The 6,875-nt window shown below is 38.4% G+C and overlaps 1 protein-coding gene across 1 annotated transcript in view; it reads left to right on the top strand.

The window, feature by feature from the left end:
* Positions 1 to 251: 251 nt before the first annotated feature.
* NMUR1 (neuromedin U receptor 1) overlaps positions 252 to 6,875 on the top strand; it is a 385,719-nt gene continuing 379,095 nt past the window's right edge. Inside the window, exon 1 of the mRNA XM_044070685.1 lies at positions 252 to 347. The gene's annotated coding sequence lies outside the window, so the exon portion shown is untranslated. The remainder of the gene's footprint in view (positions 348 to 6,875) is intronic.

Raw genomic sequence — 6,875 nt, 5'->3', positions numbered from 1 at the left:
AGTCATCCAAATGTATGTAAAATGATAACTAACCACTGCGCCAGCCTGGCGACGCCCTACCTCCAAGGCAAGAGGCTCTGTTAGGGTCTGAGGTGCTGCGGAACAACGGCCTCATGCTGCGGACTGGGTGGAGCTTTCTAGCCGCGGTTCTGCCTCTAATTCATAAAACCGATGACGCTCCACCCACCATTCCTTTGCTTATAAATAGAACTGCACGGCACAGTCTTGCTTTGGCTACCCCGAAAAATACTTTTTCCTTTTCAGTACAGGCAGAAGGGCGACTGAACGTTTAACTTAACTATTTAGCATTAGATGTAGAGAGAGGGGCACGCTTCTTTTATAATAAGGTGAGTTGGATATCTGCTTCTCATTTCATCACCACCATGGTATGAAAAAATGTGTATATAATACATGCTAAAAGTTGAAACTTGAAACATAAGACGCAGCGGAGTTAAATGCATTGCAGTTTGTAAGTGTGCGCTGCTGGACTTCGCCAAATACAGTGTACCTACGTAGTGTGTGTAAAGTCTTAATAGTGTTCCAACATGTAAGACGAATTAGTTCTGAGAGTTGAAATGAATGACGCGCCTCATAACCTGTGACAAATAACAATACCTCTCAACAGCGTAGCTCAAGAAAGTGGGAGAAAGCCTAAACAATGGGGGAACAACGGCCCAAAATTTTGGACAGATTTTAAATATCGTACTTATAAACTTAGCTGCTGAAATAACGTTTTTTGTGTCAGCATTTTTTTTTTTGAAGGATATAAAGTCTGAAATGTAAATGCTTGTCCTTATCTAGTGACTTCAGTCCTCGGGGATTGCAAGAAAACCACAATTTTTATCAGGAGCAGGCCAAACGTATGAGGCAAAAATCTGGACAGTTAAGAAGCTGATGGATAACGCCAAATGTGGTGATGCATTCAATATGCCAGCATTTTATTATTCGCAGTATGCAACGTTTATATTTTGTTGTTCTTTTATATTTTGTTGTACTAAGTGTTATTGTCTGGTCATCTTCCTGCTCATCCTTTGCTGTTGAATACTGAATTACATTCCGTAATGCAGCGCTTGAGCTTTCTGTACCGATACCGTCAATGCTTAAATACCAAGTCCTTACTTCATCAATTTTGACTGAAATATAGGATTAGCAAATGTGTCACTCACATCAATTCAGAAAGTTGTCTAATGTCTATCTAATTAAATGCATTAGCTGTTTGAGGATATCCAAACTGAAACGGAGTCTGTGACTAGAATAACTAGAAATCGACATACATTTAAAATTGTTCCAAGTTGTTCAAGCTATTAAAAACAACGTGATGTCGTGTTAAGTACCGGAGACACCCCTCTCCAGTGTTCTTCATTATGAGAAAAACATCCCCCTTTTCAGAGTTTTTAAAAATCCACGTTTTTGCAGTTCTGCATTGAAAGGGTCTTTCAGACATTGAGTGGTAAGCTATTTTGATAGCAATGATAAATCATCATTCACTAACACTATACTTTTTTAATAAAGTAGCACATTTTAGCAATCCCACGAGTTTCCTAATTGAAGTTGATGTTCCACATTTTGCCCATTTATTCCACAATATAAAGGTACTGTGACTTATTTTGGAGATGGGAAGCTGAGAGCCATGAATGGGGAAGCTTGAACAGAAATGAAATAAAGTTTCGAGTTACAATGAGCATTCAGTGTCTGTGAAACAGGTTATCTCTACATAGTAACCTAGTGAGCCTTAAATTCATATGGCATTTTAAATAAGAAAGGGATTTTGTTGTGAAAAGTAGAACATTAACTACCTCCTAATATAGGGGCTGTTTTGATTCTTTGCTGAATGATTGTAGCTTTCAGTCATGACTTGGCAAGATATAGGATACTTGGGAAAGAACAGCAAATTACAAAGCAGTGGCAATTTTAGCAGCTTACATTAATGATTTGCTAAGTTTAACAACACAATTCTAAATACAGAGCACTTCTGAGTTAGGTGTATGGTAATGTGATAAGGGTTGTATGATCAAAATGAAACAGCAAATACTAGGCAGGTATATAGCAGAGGGTAAATCCACAATGATGACTAGATAAGAAAATTTCGGGGTGCTAAGACAGAGTAGAATTTTGAAATAGCAAAGCTTTTCCTTCCTGATGTTGAGCATGTAAAGAAAATGGAAAGAACTCATTGACTGCACTATAATACAGGATAAATGTCATTTTATTTTGAGGACGTTAGTGGTCTCAACCACAAGGACCCATTTTCAGCAATGCTCTAGTTACAAAAGCCTTATACTTACATACCTGAAGTAAGTTGGATAAAATGCATTACAGCAATTAAAAAATGTACACACACATGAAAATAAATACAATAAACAAAATGGTTTAACACATTAGATAAATCGTGACAAAGTATTACATGACTACAAACTAAAATAATGTTTTGAGGCAGAATATATTTAAGTAATTATGTAACTGTGTAGGGGAGCAGATGTTTAAAGAGGAATCTCATGAAGCCAACCGGGAGGAAGGCAGAAGAGAATACGAATTACTAGGTTTGACATACTATTTTATTTAGTATCACAGTGGTGCTATAAGAAAATAATGTGAGCCTAATCTGAAAAGGGGTTTCGCTAATAGACTTTAGGGGCAAAAATAGAGTAGGCTTTGCTTCTTGATCTTAATGAACTAATAAGAGTTAAATTGGCTCAGTGAAAGGAGTCAGATTAGTGGATGAATGGATAGGTCTTCATAAGTGAGGGACACTGTGTGATAGGGTTAGTACATGAGGATGGAAAGAATGTATATTGACCTCTGTTTGGGAATGGCATTGTCTTTATGTATTATGTGGTAGTCATGTTGCTTTTTAGATGATTGGGTAATAAAAGATCACACCTTATTTCAATTTTAGGGTGGAGCAAGGATCTACTTAAGAGTATAGGTATCATCTAGGTAAATATTTTTATCTGAATTCATCAGCATTTTATATATATATATATATATATATATATATATATATATATATATATATATATTTGACTAAAACTTGTCACATTTCTTTTTGTAGCTCAGTCTTATTATGGAACAGTGATTGGGATATGTCTGGAGGAAGTTTTTGGGATTGCATTAGGAATATTAGTCTTAATATTAGACGAGGTATATAGTATAATTACCAGTTGAAAGACGGTATATAGTATAATTATCAGTTGAAAGACGATATATAGTATAATTACCAGTTGAAAGACGGTATATAGTATAATTATCAGTTGAAAGACAGTATATAGTATAATTACCAGTTGAAAGATGGTATATAGTATAATTACCAGTTGAAAGACGGTATATAGTATAATTACCAGTTGAAAGACGAGCTGCTGCTTTTTGTAGATCATTTCAAGAATAAGGATAATGTAACTAGAATAATCTGATTTATATTTCCACCTCTGCAGCAGAGTGGAGACATGTGGACAGTAGTTAGAAGAAGCAATTTCTCATTTAGGAAGAAATGGAAAAGGGTGTCAAGTGGATTTTTGTGAGAAACACGCAGTAGAAGTGCACCCTCCATGCACATACACACTTCCTCAGCAACTCTCTTCTCACTTCTTGCTTCTATCGAGGTCTGCCCTCTCTTCCTGTTCCTGCCTGCAATATTGCTAAGTCAATGTGAAGCATCTTGTTACTCTGACATACACATATTCAAATTCTTGCCATAATTGCTTCTGCATTGTTTTGTAGCTGAAATATCTATTTAAATATTTTTGTGTGTATTTATTGAACTGCATTATTTGTATATTGCTGTATTCTGAGCCTGAAAATGGTTCACTTCATTGAATCTTATATTTTTGTAACCTAAAACACTAAGATTTAAATATGTGTACATATTGTACTGTGTGATGTGATATATATTAAACACCTAGAAAACCTCTGATATGTCTGAAAAAATATAGTGTGCACAAAACAACTTTTAGTTCTCATTAGCTGTTCATGTTTCTGCCCATAATTTGTTAGTGAGCTCACTTGCAGAATCAGTAGTACTGTCTGTACGATCATAACGCCCCTTAACAAATTGGTGCCTGCTTGTGAGAGCATAGTCATTCTGACCAATCAGACTGGAGCATAGTCATTCTGACCAATCAGACTGGGATGCTATTGCACGTTACTGAAAATTATATGCATTATCTAAACTCACCTATTAAGCTACCCTAGGAAATGCTAGGCTGAAATAAAAAGGCAGCTTGCTGAAAGCATAGTTCCTTCTGAAAAGGTTTCTACAACTCACAGTTGTGCTTTCAGTTCCTCCGTTTTGTTATATGAATGCTATCTGTTCCATCATTCTTGCAACCTGTACATTGCTATGCATTATGTACATACTTAGCCTGTATATCACCTTTGTCTTAGCATGTTTCTGAACATTCTTAGATTTCTTTATATCCGGAATACATCACTTATGTCTTTTGTGTTTTTTGGCTCAGATTGTCTGCAGACCAGCCCTCATGTGTTTCTCAAATAAAAGCTAGATTATGACAATTTAACAAATCGTTTTCATCAGTGGCATAGTAAATAAATTAAGTAAAATTATAAATAAAACCAAAATGACATATTTCAGCTATTGATGTTGCTTACATTTTATAACATGGAAGTAAAGTGAGTCTCCCAGAGGTAGAAAGAAAATCCTTAACTTAAGATTCTATACCACTTTGGGTGAAACAATGACAAGGAATTGAGATGACTTGGAATTGCAAGACAAAGGAGGAGTCATGTTATATAGGCAGGTGGATAAGGTGGATACTGTACTGGACAAGGTAAATGTCATAAAAAATAATAGGTTTGTCTCACATAGTTTACATAGTAAGAACAATTCCAGTCAGTCCTGGAGGGAAGGCACTGCCCAAGGTATGTTCGGAAAATAAAAGAAAAGTGGGACAGAAGAGACAGTTAACTTATAAAAAGGAATGTGGCTAGGAGAAGTTCCCTGGCTTTTGCCAGATATTTTGTGACAGTGAATTTGTAGCAAATTTTCACAGGGCTTCTAGGAAGACCATTTTGAGGGACATGAAGTCGAAGAGGTCATTAAATGCGTGCCTAGTCAGATTAATAGTAGATATTATAAATAAAGTGTGAATCTGGACTGAGAAGAGGCATGATGTTCATAGGTTCATAGGTAGGTACTAGGCTATTGGCCCTAGGGCCTATTTAAGCCTAGCCAAAAATGTACCCTGGCTTTTGCCACCCAAGAAAATTATTTTCCTGTGCCCCTGTCGAGCAGAGCCACAGAAGTGATCCTAGGGTGAATTTCCTATTTCCCATCCAATCATCAAGATTTTTCTTGGAGTGCTAATGAGGAGCTCTGTTTGACATAGATAGGTAGTCTGTTCCAGAGTATGGGGAGTCTCTGGGACAGGAATCTATCCCTCCAGCATGTTCTGTTTATTGTGGTGACAAGGTTAAGATCCCTAGAGCATGGAGCTCGGAGGGATTGGGATTTCTTTAAGTGGAGCATGTCCAACAGCTCTGGGTTTGACATAGCTTTGTATGTTAGGCAAAGATAGCCTCTGAGTAGGCGATATGCGATGGAGTAAAGCTGGAGTTTTTGAGACAGTCTGCGTAGGGCATCTGTTTGAGGCCAGTAATCCTCTTTGTGAGGTATTTCTGTGGCCTTTTCAGTTGTTGTAGATGTCTTGTGAGGTGCATAGCAAAAGGGGTGTTGTACTCTATAATGGGTCTAATGAGTGATGAGTAGAGGGGAACAATGACCTCTTTTTTTCTGGATGAGAAACCTTTTGTGATGAGGTGAGCCAAGTAGAAGGATTTCCTGACCACTGTAGCGATGTGATTATCAAAGGGGAGATTACTGTCCACCTGTGTCCCAAGGTCTCTTATCACATTTTTGGCATTAAGTAGACTACCAGCTATGTGGTAGTTCATGGGTACAGAGTTTTTACCAAAGGGGATGACAATACACTTTTTGGCATTGAGCTTCAGGCCATGGCTTTGACACCAGGCATCTGTCTCAGTGAGGCCCTTTTGTAATATGTCAACATCGTTAGGAGTTTCGATTATGGCTCCTAGTTTACAGTCATCTGCAAACTTTGTTAGCCAAAGACTTTCTGTGTTAGCCTGTACTTCAGAGAAGTAGATACCAAACAGGAGAGGACCAAGGACTGAACCCTGTGGTACTCCACTTGTCACTGGTCTGAAGTCAGATTTGGAGTCTGCTACTTTCACAGTGTGGGTTCTGTCTGTGAGCCAGTTGGCAACCCATCTTGTGACATAGGGATTTATACCTAGTTTAGTGAGCTTATCTATAATTCCAGAGTGGGGGATGGCATCAAAAGCCTTGGCGAGATCTAGATAAGCTGTGTGAACCACCTTACCCTCCTCTATGGCTTTGGTGACTGCTTCAGAGAAGTCAATCAGGTTTAGGAGACATGATCTGCCTTTTACAAATCTGAACTGGGTAGGGTCCAGAGTTTGGAGATTACTAATGTCTTTGTTTATGAGTTCCATGATGATGCATTCCATGGCCTTGCAGACCAGGCTCATCAGGCTAATGGGGTGGTAGTCCCCGGGGTCCATCGTGGATCCCCCTTTGTGGAGTGGGATAACCATCACGGTGCACCATTCAGTGGGCATAAAGCCTGAGGTGAGGCTATGATTGAACATGGTACTTAGGTAGGGTGCCAGTTCATTCTGTAGTTCATGTAGAACGCAGTCTGGGATATTGTCAGGTCCCATTGATGCTGTGTTTTTGGCTTTGGAGAGTGTGTTTTTTACCTGTGCAGCCATGATTACAGGAACTTTGCATTCTTCCAGTATAGAGATAGGCCCTCTAGGGGGTGAGAGGGGGGTAAAGTTAGCACTGAAACTATCTGCCAGGATGTTGGCAATATCAG

The sequence above is a fragment of the Protopterus annectens genome, chromosome 4.part1 (assembly GCF_019279795.1).
Source record: "Protopterus annectens isolate FY-2018-M chromosome 4.part1, PAN1.0, whole genome shotgun sequence".
Taxonomy (NCBI): domain Eukaryota; kingdom Metazoa; phylum Chordata; order Ceratodontiformes; family Protopteridae; genus Protopterus; species Protopterus annectens.
Note: the sequence above shows the minus strand (reverse complement) of the source record. Positions and strands in the feature narration are given on the sequence as shown.